Below are 15,524 nucleotides of genomic sequence, written 5' to 3' on the forward strand. Positions count from 1 at the left end.
TGTCATAGTGATTCCCGCTAGTTGCTCACCCAAATACACATTTTTTTGATGCTTTGGCCAGTCTGCCCCAAGTGACACCCCACTAGCTGTGTATCTTATGAGAAGCTTCGTTACCTTTGCAAGCGGTTTCTTGAAGTTGGTGATGGGATTATGTTGGCGACGAGGCATTGGCTACCTTAAGAGAGTCATAGTGCTTCCTGCCAGTTGCTCACCCAAATACACATTTTGAGATACTGTGGCCAGTCTGCCTGAAGCGATACGCCACTAGTTGTGTATCTTAAGAGAAACATCGTTACTCTTGCCAGCGGTTTCTTGACTTTGAAGCTGTGATTATACTGGTGACGAGATATTGGCTACCCTAAGAGAGTCACAGTGTTTCCTGCCAGTTGCTCACCCAAATACACATTTTTTAGATACTGTTTCCAGTGTGCCTGAAGCGATACGCCACTAGTTGTGTATCTTAAGAGAAACATCGTTACTTTTGAAAGGGGTTTCTAGAAGTTGCTGATTTGATTCTACTGGTGACGAGGCATTGGCTACCTCAAGAGGGTCATAGAGATTCCTGCCAGTTCTTCACACAAATACACATTTTTCAGATACTCTTTCCAGTCTGCCTGATAGCTACGCCACTAGTTGTGTATCTTAAGAGTCATTGTAACTTTTGCCAGGGGTTTCTTGAAGTTGCTGATGTGATTATGCTGGTGACGAGGCATTGGCTACCCTATGAGTGTCATAGTGATTCCTGCTAGTTGCTCACCCAAATACACATTTTTTTGATACTTTGGCCAGTCTGCCTCAAGTGACACCCCACTAGCTGTGTATCTTATGAGAAGCTTCGTTACCTTTGCAAGCGGTTTCTTGAAGTTGGTGTTGGGATTATGTTGGCGACGAGGCATTGGCTACCTTAAGAGAGTCATAGTGCTTCCTGCCAGTTGCTCACCCAAATACACATTTTGAGATACTGTGGCCAGTCTGCCTGAAGCGATACGCCACTAGTTGTGTATCTTAAGAGAAACAGCGTTACTCTTGCCAGCGGTTTCTTGACTTTGAAGCTGTGATTATACTGGTGACGAGATATTGGCTACCCTAAGAGAGTCATAGTGTTTCCTGCCAGTTGCTCACCCAAATACACATTTTTTAGATACTGTTTCCAGTGTGCCTGAAGCGATACGCCACTAGTTGTGTATCTTAAGAGAAACATCGTTACTTTTGAAAGGGGTTTCTAGAAGTTGCTGATTTGATTCTACTGGTGACGAGGCATTGGCTACCTCAAGAGAGTCATAGAGATTCCTGCCAGTTCTTCATCCAAATACACATTTTTTAGATACTCTTTCCAGTCTGCCTGATAGCTACGCCACTAGTTGTGTATCTTAAGAGTCATTGTAACTTTTGCCAGGGGTTTCTTGAAGTTGCTGATGTGATTATGCTGGTGACGAGGCATTGGCTACCCTATGAGTGTCATAGTGATTCGTGCTAGTTGCTCACCCAAATACACATTTTTTGATACTTTGGCCAGTCTGCCTCAAGTGGCACCCCACTAGCTGTGTATCTTATGAGAAGCTTCGTTACCTTTGCAAGCGGTTTCTTGAAGTTGGTGATGGGATTATGTTGGCGACGAGGCATTGGCTACCTTAAGAGAGTCATAGTGCTTCCTGCCAGTTGCTCACCCAAATATACATTTTGAGATACTGTGGCCAGTCTGCCTGAAGCGATACGCCACTAGTTGTGTATCTTAAGAGAAACATCGTTACTCTTGCCAGCGGTTTCTTGACTTTGAAGCTGTGATTATACTGGTGACGAGATATTGGCTACCCTAAGAGAGTCATAGTGTTTCCTGCCAGTTGCTCACCCAAATACACATTTTTTAGATACTGTTTCCAGTGTGCCTGAAGCGATACGCCACTAGTTGTGTATCTTAAGAGAAACATCGTTACTTTTGAAAGGGGTTTCTAGAAGTTGCTGATTTGATTCTACTGGTGACGAGGCATTGGCTACCTCAAGAGAGTCATAGAGATTCCTGCCAGTTCTTCACCCAAATACACATTTTTTAGATACTCTTTCCAGTCTGCCTGATAGCTACGCCACTAGTTGTGTATCTTAAGAGTCATTGTAACTTTTGCCAGGGGTTTCTTGAAGTTGCTGATGTGATTATGCTGGTGACGAGGCATTGGCTACCCTATGAGTGTCATAGTGATTCCTGCTAGTTGCTCACCCAAATACACAATTTTTTGATACTTTGGCCAGTCTGCCTCAAGTGACACCCCACTAGCTGTGTATCTTATGAGAAGCTTCGTTACCTTTGCAAGCGGTTTCTTGAAGTTGGTGATGGGATTATGTTGGCGACGAGGCATTGGCTATCTTAAGAGAGTCATAGTGCTTCCTGCCAGTTGCTCACCCAAATACACATTTTGAGAGACTGTGGCCAGTCTGCCTGACGCGATACGCCACTAGTTGTGTATCTTAAGAGAAACATCGTTACTCTTGCCAGCGGTTTCTTGACTTTGAAGCTGTGATTATACTGGTGACGAGATATTGGTTACCCTAAGAGAGTCACAGTGTTTCCTGCCAGTTGCTCACCCAAATACACATTTTTTAGATACTGTTTCCAGTGTGCCTGAAGCGATACGCCACTAGTTGTGTATCTTAAGAGAAACATCGTTACTTTTGAAAGGAGTTTCTAGAAGTTGCTGATTAGATTCTACTGGTGACGAGGCATTGGCTACCTCAAGAGAGTCATAGAGATTCCTGCCAGTTCTTCACCCAAATACACATTTTTTAGATACTCTTTCCAGTCTGCAAGATAGCTACGCCACTAGTTGTGTATCTTAAGAGTCATTGTAACTTTTAATAGGGGTTTCTTGAAGTTGCTGATGTGATTATGCTGGTGACGAGGCATTGGCTACCCTATGAGTGTCATAGTGATTCCTGCTAGTTGCTCACCCAAATACACATTTTTTTGATACTTTGGCCAGTCTGCCTCAAGTGACACCCCACTAGCTGTGTATCTTATGAGAAGCTTCGTTACCTTTGCAAGCGGTTTCTTGAAGTTGGTGATGGGATTATGTTGGCGACGAGGCATTGGCTACCTTAAGAGAGTCATAGTGCTTCCTGCCAGTTGCTCACCCAAATACACATTTTGAGATACTGTGGCCAGTCTGCCTGAAGCGATACGCCACTAGTTGTGTATCTTAAGAGAAACATCGTTACTCTTGCCAGCGGTTTCTTGACTTTGAAGATGTGATTATACTGGTGACGAGATATTGGCTACCCTAAGAGAGTCACAGTGTTTCCTGCCAGTTGCTCACCCAAATACACATTTTTTAGATACTGTTTCCAGTGTGCCTGAAGCGATACGACACTAGTTGTGTATCTTAAGAGAAACATCGTTACTTTTGAAAGGGGTTTCTAGAAGTTGCTGATTTGATTCTACTGGTGACGAGGCATTGGCTACCTCAAGAGAGTCATAGAGATTCCTGCCAGTTCTTCACCCAAATACACATTTTTTAGATACTCTTTCCAGTCTGCCTGATAGCTACGCCACTAGTTGTGTATCTTAAGAGTAATTGTAACTTTTGCCAGGGGTTTCTTGAATTTGCTGATGTGACTATGCTGGTGACGAGGCATTGGCTACCCTATGAGTGTCATAGTGATTCCCGCTAGTTGCTCACCCAAATACACATTTTTTTGATACTTTGGCCAGTCTGCCTCAAGTGACACCCCACTAGCTGTGTATCTTATGAGAAGCTTCGTTACCTTTGCAAGCGGTTTCTTGAAGTTGGTGTTGGGATTATGTTGGTGACGAGGCATTGGCTACCTTAAGAGAGTCATAGTGCTTCCTGCCAGTTGCTCACCCAAATACACATTTTGAGATACTGTGGCCAGTCTGCCTGAAGCGATACGCCACTAGTCGTGTATCTTAAGAGAAACAGCGTTACTCTTGCCAGCGGTTTCTTGACTTTGAAGCTGTGATTATACTGGTGACGAGATATTGGCTACCCTAAGAGAGTCATAGTGTTTCCTGCCAGTTGCTCACCCAAATACACATTTTTTAGATACTGTTTCCAGTGTGCCTGAAGCGATACGCCACTAGTTGTGTATCTTAAGAGAAACATCGTTACTTTTGAAAGGGGTTTCTAGAAGTTGCTGATTTGATTCTACTGGTGACGAGGCATTGGCTACCTCAAGAGAGTCATAGAGATTCCTGCCAGTTCTTCACCCAAATACACATTTTTTAGATACTCTTTCCAGTCTGCCTGATAGCTACGCCACTAGTTGTGTATCTTAAGAGTCATTGTAACTTTTGCCAGGTGTTTCTTGAAGTTGCTGATGTGATTATGCTGGTGACGAGGCATTGGCTACCCTATGAGTGTCATAGTGATTCCTGCTAGTTGCTCACCCAAATACACATTTTTTGATACTTTGGCCAGTCTGCCTCAAGTGGCACCCCACTAGCTGTGTATCTTATGAGAAGCTTCGTTACCTTTGCAAGCGGTTTCTTGAAGTTGGTGATGGGATTATGTTGGTGACGAGGCATTGGCTACCTTAAGAGAGTCATAGTGCTTCCTGCCCGTTGCTCACCCAAATACACATTTTGAGATACTGTGGCCAGTCTGCCTGAAGCGATACGCCACTAGTTGTGTATCTTAAGAGAAACATCGTTACTCTTGCCAGCGGTTTCATGACTTTGAAGCTGTGATTATACTGGTGACGAGATATTGGCTACCCTAAGAGAGTCATAGTGTTTCCTGCCAGTTGCTCACCCAAATACACATTTTTTAGATACTGTTTCCAGTGTGCCTGAAGCGATACGCCACTAGTTGTGTATCTTAAGAGAAACAACGTTACTTTTGAAAGGAGTTTCTAGAAGTTGCTGATTAGATTCTACTGGTGACGAGGCATTGGCTACCTTAAGAGAGTCATAGAGATTCCTGCCAGTTCTTCACCCAAATACACATTTTTTAGATACTCTTTCCAGTCTGCCTGATAGCTACGCCACTAGTTGTGTATCTTAAGAGTCATTGTAACTTTTAATAGGGGTTTCTTGAAGTTGCTGATGTGATTATGCTGGTGACGAGGCATTGGCTACCCTATGAGTGTCATAGTGATTCCTGCTAGTTGCTCACCCAAATACACATTTTTTTGATACTTTGGCCAGTCTGCCTCAAGTGACACCCCACTAGCTGTGTATCTTATGAGAAGCTTCGTTACCTCTGCAAGCGGTTTCTTGAAGTTGGTGATGGGATTATCTTGGCGACGAGGCATTGGCTACCTTAAGAGAGTCATAGTGCTTCCTGCCAGTTGCTCACCCAAATACACATTTTGAGATACTGTGGCCAGTCTGCCTGAAGCGATACGCCACTAGTTGTGTATCTTAAGAGAAACATCGTTACTCTTGCCAGCGGTTTCTTGACTTTGAAGCTGTGATTATACTGGTGAAGAGATATTGGCTACCCTAAGAGAGTCATAGTGTTTCCTGCCAGTTGCTCACCCAAATACACATTTTTTAGATACTGTTTCCAGTGTGCCTGAAGCGATACGCCACTAGTTGTGTATCTTAAGGGAAACATCGTTACTTTTGCCAGGGGTTTCTAGAAGTTGCTGATTTGATTCTACTGGTGACGAGGCATTGGCTACCTCAAGAGAGTCATAGAGATTCCTGCCAGTTCTTCACCGAAATACACATTTTTTAGATACTCTTTCCAGTCTGCCTGATAGCTACGCCACTAGTTGTGTATCTTAAGAGTCATTGTAACTTTTGCCAGGGGTTTCTTGAAGTTGCTGATGTGATTATGCTGGTGACGAGGCATTGGCTACCCTATGAGTGTCATAGTGATTCCTGCTAGTTGCTCACCCAAATACACATTTTTTTGATACTTTGGCCAGTCTGCCTCAAGTGACACCCCACTAGCTGTGTATCTTATGAGAAGCTTCGTTACCTTTGCAAGGGGTTTCTTGAAGTTGGTGATGGGATTATGTTGGTGACGAGGCATTGGCTACCTTAAGAGAGTCATAGTGCTTCCTGCCAGTTGCTCACCCAAATACACATTTTGAGATACTGTGGCCAGTCTGCCTGAAGCGATACGCCACTAGTTGTGTATCTTAAGAGAAACATCGTTACTCTTGCCAGCGGTTTCTTGACTTTGAAGCTGTGATTATACTGGTGACGAGATATTGGTTACCCTAAGAGAGTCACAGTGTTTCCTGCAAGTTGGTCACCCAAATACACATTTTTTAGATACTGTTTCCAGTGTGCCTGAGGCGATACGCCACTAGTTGTGTATCTTAAGAGAAACATCGTTACTTTTGCCAGGGGTTTCTAGCAGTTGCTGATTTGTTTCTGCTGGTGACGAGGCATTGGCTACCTCAAGAGAGTCATAGAGATTCCTGCCAGTTCTTCACCCAAATACACATTTTTTAGATACTCTTTCCAGTCTGCCTGATAGCTACGCCACTAGTTGTGTATCTTAAGAGTAATTGTAACTTTTGCCAGGGGTTTCTTGAATTTGCTGATGTGACTATGCTGGTGACGAGGCATTGGCTACCCTATGAGTGTCATAGTGATTCCCGCTAGTTGCTCACCCAAATACACATTTTTTTGATACTTTGGCCAGTCTGCCTCAAGTGACACCCCACTAGCTGTGTATCTTATGAGAAGCTTCGTTACCTTTGCAAGCGGTTTCTTGAAGTTGGTGTTGGGATTATGTTGGTGACGAGGCATTGGCTACCTTAAGAGAGTCATAGTGCTTCCTGCCAGTTGCTCACCCAAATACACATTTTGAGATACTGTGGCCAGTCTGCCTGAAGCGATACGCCACTAGTCGTGTATCTTAAGAGAAACAGCGTTACTCTTGCCAGCGGTTTCTTGACTTTGAAGCTGTGATTATACTGGTGACGAGATATTGGCTACCCTAAGAGAGTCATAGTGTTTCCTGCCAGTTGCTCACCCAAATACACATTTTTTAGATACTGTTTCCAGTGTGCCTGAAGCGATACGCCACTAGTTGTGTATCTTAAGAGAAACATCGTTACTTTTGAAAGGGGTTTCTAGAAGTTGCTGATTTGATTCTACTGGTGACGAGGCATTGGCTACCTCAAGAGAGTCATAGAGATTCCTGCCAGTTCTTCACCCAAATACACATTTTTTAGATACTCTTTCCAGTCTGCCTGATAGCTACGCCACTAGTTGTGTATCTTAAGAGTCATTGTAACTTTTGCCAGGTGTTTCTTGAAGTTGCTGATGTGATTATGCTGGTGACGAGGCATTGGCTACCCTATGAGTGTCATAGTGATTCCTGCTAGTTGCTCACCCAAATACACATTTTTTGATACTTTGGCCAGTCTGCCTCAAGTGGCACCCCACTAGCTGTGTATCTTATGAGAAGCTTCGTTACCTTTGCAAGCGGTTTCTTGAAGTTGGTGATGGGATTATGTTGGTGACGAGGCATTGGCTACCTTAAGAGAGTCATAGTGCTTCCTGCCCGTTGCTCACCCAAATACACATTTTGAGATACTGTGGCCAGTCTGCCTGAAGCGATACGCCACTAGTTGTGTATCTTAAGAGAAACATCGTTACTCTTGCCAGCGGTTTCATGACTTTGAAGCTGTGATTATACTGGTGACGAGATATTGGCTACCCTAAGAGAGTCATAGTGTTTCCTGCCAGTTGCTCACCCAAATACACATTTTTTAGATACTGTTTCCAGTGTGCCTGAAGCGATACGCCACTAGTTGTGTATCTTAAGAGAAACAACGTTACTTTTGAAAGGAGTTTCTAGAAGTTGCTGATTAGATTCTACTGGTGACGAGGCATTGGCTACCTTAAGAGAGTCATAGAGATTCCTGCCAGTTCTTCACCCAAATACACATTTTTTAGATACTCTTTCCAGTCTGCCTGATAGCTACGCCACTAGTTGTGTATCTTAAGAGTCATTGTAACTTTTAATAGGGGTTTCTTGAAGTTGCTGATGTGATTATGCTGGTGACGAGGCATTGGCTACCCTATGAGTGTCATAGTGATTCCTGCTAGTTGCTCACCCAAATACACATTTTTTTGATACTTTGGCCAGTCTGCCTCAAGTGACACCCCACTAGCTGTGTATCTTATGAGAAGCTTCGTTACCTCTGCAAGCGGTTTCTTGAAGTTGGTGATGGGATTATCTTGGCGACGAGGCATTGGCTACCTTAAGAGAGTCATAGTGCTTCCTGCCAGTTGCTCACCCAAATACACATTTTGAGATACTGTGGCCAGTCTGCCTGAAGCGATACGCCACTAGTTGTGTATCTTAAGAGAAACATCGTTACTCTTGCCAGCGGTTTCTTGACTTTGAAGCTGTGATTATACTGGTGAAGAGATATTGGCTACCCTAAGAGAGTCATAGTGTTTCCTGCCAGTTGCTCACCCAAATACACATTTTTTAGATACTGTTTCCAGTGTGCCTGAAGCGATACGCCACTAGTTGTGTATCTTAAGGGAAACATCGTTACTTTTGCCAGGGGTTTCTAGAAGTTGCTGATTTGATTCTACTGGTGACGAGGCATTGGCTACCTCAAGAGAGTCATAGAGATTCCTGCCAGTTCTTCACCGAAATACACATTTTTTAGATACTCTTTCCAGTCTGCCTGATAGCTACGCCACTAGTTGTGTATCTTAAGAGTCATTGTAACTTTTGCCAGGGGTTTCTTGAAGTTGCTGATGTGATTATGCTGGTGACGAGGCATTGGCTACCCTATGAGTGTCATAGTGATTCCTGCTAGTTGCTCACCCAAATACACATTTTTTTGATACTTTGGCCAGTCTGCCTCAAGTGACACCCCACTAGCTGTGTATCTTATGAGAAGCTTCGTTACCTTTGCAAGGGGTTTCTTGAAGTTGGTGATGGGATTATGTTGGTGACGAGGCATTGGCTACCTTAAGAGAGTCATAGTGCTTCCTGCCAGTTGCTCACCCAAATACACATTTTGAGATACTGTGGCCAGTCTGCCTGAAGCGATACGCCACTAGTTGTGTATCTTAAGAGAAACATCGTTACTCTTGCCAGCGGTTTCTTGACTTTGAAGCTGTGATTATACTGGTGACGAGATATTGGTTACCCTAAGAGAGTCACAGTGTTTCCTGCAAGTTGGTCACCCAAATACACATTTTTTAGATACTGTTTCCAGTGTGCCTGAGGCGATACGCCACTAGTTGTGTATCTTAAGAGAAACATCGTTACTTTTGCCAGGGGTTTCTAGCAGTTGCTGATTTGTTTCTGCTGGTGACGAGGCATTGGCTACCTCAAGAGAGTCATAGAGATTCCTGCCAGTTCTTCACCCAAATACACATTTTTTAGATACTCTTTCCAGTCTGCCTGATAGCTACGCCCCTAGTTGTGTATCTTAAGAGTCATTGTAACTTTTGCCAGGGGTTTCTTGAAGTTGCTGATGGGATTATGCTGGTGACGAGGCATTGGCTACCCTATGAGTGTCATAGTGATTCCTGCTAGTTGCTCACCCAAATACACATTTTTTTGATACTTTGGCCAGTCTGCCTCAAGTGACACCCCACTAGCTGTGTATCTTATGAGAAGCTTCGTTACCTTTGCAAGCGGTTTCTTGAAGTTGGTGATGGGATTATGTTGGTGACGAGGCATTGGCTACCTTAAGAGAGTCATAGTGCTTCCTGCCAGTTGCTCACCCAAATATACATTTTGAGATTCTGTGGCCAGTCTGCCTGAAGCGATACACCACTAGTTGTGTATCTTAAGAGAAACATCGTTAATCTTGCCAGCGGTTTCTTGACTTTGAAGCTGTGATTATACTGGTGACGAGATATTGGCTACCCTAAGAGAGTCACAGTGTTTCGTGCCAGTTGCTCACCCAAATACACATTTTTTAGATACTGTTTCCAGTATGCCTGAGGCGATACGCCACTAGTTGTGTATCTTAAGAGAAACATCGTTACTTTTGATAGGGGTTTCTAGAAGTTGCTGATTTGATTCTGCTGGTGACGAGGCATTGGCTACCTCAAGAGAGTCATAGAGATTCCTGCCAGTTCTTCACGCAAATACACATTTTTTAGATACTCTTTCCTGTCTGCCTGATAGCTACGCCACTAGTTGTGTATCTTAAGAGTCATTGTAACTTTTGCCAGGGGTTTCTTGAATTTGCTGATGTGACTATGCTGGTGACGAGGCATTGGCTACCCTATGAGTGTCATAGTGATTCCCGCTAGTTGCTCACCCAAATACACATTTTTTTGATGCTTTGGCCAGTCTGCCTCAAGTGACACCCCACTAGCTGTGTATCTTATGAGAAGCTTCGTTACCTTTGCAAGCGGTTTCTTGAAGTTGGTGATGGGATTATGTTGGCGACGAGGCATTGGCTACCTTAAGAGAGTCATAGTGCTTCCTGCCAGTTGCTCACCCAAATACACATTTTGAGATACTGTGGACAGTCTGCCTGAAGCGATACGCCACTAGTTGTGTATCTTAAGAGAAACATCGTTACTCTTGCCAGCGGTTTCTTGACTTTGAAGCTGTGATTATACTGGTGACGAGATATTGGCTACCCTAAGAGAGTCACAGTGTTTCCTGCCAGTTGCTCACCCAAATACACATTTTTTAGATACTGTTTCCAGTGTGCCTGAAGCGATACGCCACTAGTTGTGTATCTTAAGGGAAACATCGTTACTTTTGAAAGGGGTTTCTAGAAGTTGCTGATTTTATTCTACTGGTGACGAGGCATTGGCTACCTCAAGAGAGTCATAGAGATTCCTGCCAGTTCTTCACCCAAATACACATTTTTTAGATACTCTTTCCAGTCTGCCTGATAGCTACGCCACTAGTTGTGTATCTTAAGAGTCATTGTAACTTTTGCCAGGGGTTTCTTGAAGTTGCTGATGTGATTATGCTGGTGACGAGGCATTGGCTACCCTATGAGTGTCATAGTGATTCCTGCTAGTTGCTCACCCAAATACACATTTTTTTGATACTTTGGCCAGTCTGCCTCAAGTGACACCCCACTAGCTGTGTATCTTATGAGAAGCTTCGTTACCTTTGCAAGCGGTTTCTTGAAGTTGGTGATGGGATTATGTTGGTGACGAGGCATTGGCTACCTTAAGAGAGTCATAGTGCTTCCTGCCAGTTGCTCACCCAAATACACATTTTGAGATACTGTGGCCAGTCTGCCTGAAGCGATACGCCACTAGTTGTGTATCTTAAGAGAAACATCGTTACTCTTGCCAGCGGTTTCTTGACTTTGAAGCTGTGATTATACTGGTGACGAGATATTGGTTACCCTAAGAGAGTCACAGTGTTTCCTGCCAGTTGGTCACCCAAATACACATTTTTTAGATACTGTTTCCAGTGTGCCTGAGGCGATACGCCACTAGTTGTGTATCTTAAGAGAAACATCGTTACTTTTGCCAGGGGTTTCTAGCAGTTGCTGATTTGTTTCTGCTGGTGACGAGGCATTGGGTACCTCAAGAGAGTCATAGAGATTCCTGCCAGTTCTTCACCCAAATACACATTTTTTAGATACTCTTTCCAGTCTGCCTGATAGCTACGCCCCTAGTTGTGTATCTTAAGAGTCATTGTAACTTTTGCCAGGGGTTTCTTGAAGTTGCTGATGGGATTATGCTGGTGACGAGGCATTGGCTACCCTATGAGTGTCATAGTGATTCCTGCTAGTTGCTCACCCAAATACACATTTTTTTGATACTTTGGCCAGTCTGCCTCAAGTGACACCCCACTAGCTGTGTATCTTATGAGAAGCTTCGTTACCTTTGCAAGCGGTTTCTTGAAGTTGGTGATGGGATTATGTTGGTGACGAGGCATTGGCTACCTTAAGAGAGTCATAGTGCTTCCTGCCAGTTGCTCACCCAAATATACATTTGGAGATTCTGTGGCCAGTCTGCCTGAAGCGATACGCCACTAGTTGTGTATCTTAAGAGAAACATCGTTAATCTTGCCAGCGGTTTCTTGACTTTGAAGCTGTGATTATACTGGTGACGAGATATTGGCTACCCTAAGAGAGTCACAGTGTTTCGTGCCAGTTGCTCACCCAAATACACATTTTTTAGATACTGTTTCCAGTATGCCTGAGGCGATACGCCACTAGTTGTGTATCTTAAGAGAAACATCGTTACTTTTGATAGGGGTTTCTAGAAGTTGCTGATTTGATTCTGCTGGTGACGAGGCATTGGCTACCTCAAGAGAGTCATAGAGATTCCTGCCAGTTCTTCACGCAAATACACATTTTTTAGATACTCTTTCCTGTCTGCCTGATAGCTACGCCACTAGTTGTGTATCTTAAGAGTCATTGTAACTTTTGCCAGGGGTTTCTTGAATTTGCTGATGTGACTATGCTGGTGACGAGGCATTGGCTACCCTATGAGTGTCATAGTGATTCCCGCTAGTTGCTCACCCAAATACACATTTTTTTGATGCTTTGGCCAGTCTGCCTCAAGTGACACCCCACTAGCTGTGTATCTTATGAGAAGCTTCGTTACCTTTGCAAGCGGTTTCTTGAAGTTGGTGATGGGATTATGTTGGCGACGAGGCATTGGCTACCTTAAGAGAGTCATAGTGCTTCCTGCCAGTTGCTCACCCAAATACACATTTTGAGATACTGTGGACAGTCTGCCTGAAGAGATACGTCACTAGTTGTGTATCTTAAGAGAAACATCGTTACTCTTGCCAGCGGTTTCTTGACTTTGAAGCTGTGATTATACTGGTGACGAGATATTGGCTACCCTAAGAGAGTCACAGTGTTTCCTGCCAGTTGCTCACCCAAATACACATTTTTTAGATACTGTTTCCAGTGTGCCTGAAGCGATACGCCACTAGTTGTGTATCTTAAGGGAAACATCGTTACTTTTGAAAGGGGTTTCTAGAAGTTGCTGATTTGATTCTACTGGTGACGAGGCATTGGCTACCTCAAGAGAGTCATAGAGATTCCTGCCAGTTCTTCACCCAAATACACATTTTTTAGATACTCTTTCCAGTCTGCCTGATAGCTACGCCCCTAGTTGTGTATCTTAAGAGTCATTGTAACTTTTGCCAGGGGTTTCTTGAAGTTGCTGATGGGATTATGCTGGTGACGAGGCATTGGCTACCCTATGAGTGTCATAGTGATTCCTGCTAGTTGCTCACCCAAATACACATTTTTTTGATACTTTGGCCAGTCTGCCTCAAGTGACACCCCACTAGCTGTGTATCTTATGAGAAGCTTCGTTACCTTTGCAAGCGGTTTCTTGAAGTTGGTGATGGGATTATGTTGGTGACGAGGCATTGGCTACCTTAAGAGAGTCATAGTGCTTCCTGCCAGTTGCTCACCCAAATATACATTTTGAGATTCTGTGGCCAGTCTGCCTGAAGCGATACGCCACTAGTTGTGTATCTTAAGAGAAACATCGTTAATCTTGCCAGCGGTTTCTTGACTTTGAAGCTGTGATTATACTGGTGACGAGATATTGGCTACCCTAAGAGAGTCACAGTGTTTCGTGCCAGTTGCTCACCCAAATACACATTTTTTAGATACTGTTTCCAGTATGCCTGAGGCGATACGCCACTAGTTGTGTATCTTAAGAGAAACATCGTTACTTTTGATAGGGGTTTCTAGAAGTTGCTGATTTGATTCTGCTGGTGACGAGGCATTGGCTACCTCAAGAGAGTCATAGAGATTCCTGCCAGTTCTTCACGCAAATACACATTTTTTAGATACTCTTTCCTGTCTGCCTGATAGCTACGCCACTAGTTGTGTATCTTAAGAGTCATTGTAACTTTTGCCAGGGGTTTCTTGAATTTGCTGATGTGACTATGCTGGTGACGAGGCATTGGCTACCCTATGAGTGTCATAGTGATTCCCGCTAGTTGCTCACCCAAATACACATTTTTTTGATGCTTTGGCCAGTCTGCCTCAAGTGACACCCCACTAGCTGTGTATCTTATGAGAAGCTTCGTTACCTTTGCAAGCGGTTTCTTGAAGTTGGTGATGGGATTATGTTGGCGACGAGGCATTGGCTACCTTAAGAGAGTCATAGTGCTTCCTGCCAGTTGCTCACCCAAATACACATTTTGAGATACTGTGGACAGTCTGCCTGAAGAGATACGTCACTAGTTGTGTATCTTAAGAGAAACATCGTTACTCTTGCCAGCGGTTTCTTGACTTTGAAGCTGTGATTATACTGGTGACGAGATATTGGCTACCCTAAGAGAGTCACAGTGTTTCCTGCCAGTTGCTCACCCAAATACACATTTTTTAGATACTGTTTCCAGTGTGCCTGAAGCGATACGCCACTAGTTGTGTATCTTAAGGGAAACATCGTTACTTTTGAAAGGGGTTTCTAGAAGTTGCTGATTTGATTCTACTGGTGACGAGGCATTGGCTACCTCAAGAGAGTCATAGAGATTCCTGCCAGTTCTTCACCCAAATACACATTTTTTAGATACTCTTTCCAGTCTGCCTGATAGCTACGCCACTAGTTGTGTATCTTAAGAGTCATTGTAACTTTTGCCAGGGGTTTCTTGAAGTTGCTGATGTGATTATGCTGGTGACGAGGCATTGGCTACCCTATGAGTGTCATAGTGATTCCTGCTAGTTGCTCACCCAAATACACATTTTTTTGATACTTTGGCCAGTCTGCCTCAAGTGACACCCCACTAGCTGTGTATCTTATGAGAAGCTTCGTTACCTTTGCAAGCGGTTTCTTGAAGTTGGTGATGGGATTATGTTGGTGACGAGGCATTGGCTACCTTAAGAGAGTCATAGTGCTTCCTGCCAGTTGCTCACCCAAATATACATTTTGAGATTCTGTGGCCAGTCTGCCTGAAGCGATACGCCACTAGTTGTGTATCTTAAGAGAAACATCGTTAATCTTGCCAGCGGTTTCTTGACTTTGAAGCTGTGATTATACTGGTGACGAGATATTGGCTACCCTAAGAGAGTCACAGTGTTTCGTGCCAGTTGCTCACCCAAATACACATTTTTTAGATACTGTTTCCAGTATGCCTGAGGCGATACGCCACTAGTTGTGTATCTTAAGAGAAACATCGTTACTTTTGATAGGGGTTTCTAGAAGTTGCTGATTTGATTCTGCTGGTGACGAGGCATTGGCTACCTCAAGAGAGTCATAGAGATTCCTGCCAGTTCTTCACGCAAATACACATTTTTTAGATACTCTTTCCAGTCTGCCTGATAGCTACGCCACTAGTTGTGTATCTTAAGAGTCATTGTAACTTTTGCCAGGGGTTTCTTGAATTTGCTGATGTGACTATGCTGGTGACGAGGCATTGGCTACCCTATGAGTGTCATAGTGATTCCCGCTAGTTGCTCACCCAAATACACATTTTTTTGATGCTTTGGCCAGTCTGCCTCAAGTGACACCCCACTAGCTGTGTATCTTATGAGAAGCTTCGTTACCTTTGCAAGCGGTTTCTTGAAGTTGGTGATGGGATTATGTTGGCGACGAGGCATTGGCTACCTTAAGAGAGTCATAGTGCTTCCTGCCAGTTGCTCACCCAAATACACATTTTGAGATACTGTGG

The sequence above is a fragment of the Schistocerca nitens genome, chromosome 3 (assembly GCF_023898315.1).
Source record: "Schistocerca nitens isolate TAMUIC-IGC-003100 chromosome 3, iqSchNite1.1, whole genome shotgun sequence".
Lineage (NCBI taxonomy): Eukaryota > Metazoa > Arthropoda > Insecta > Orthoptera > Acrididae > Schistocerca > Schistocerca nitens.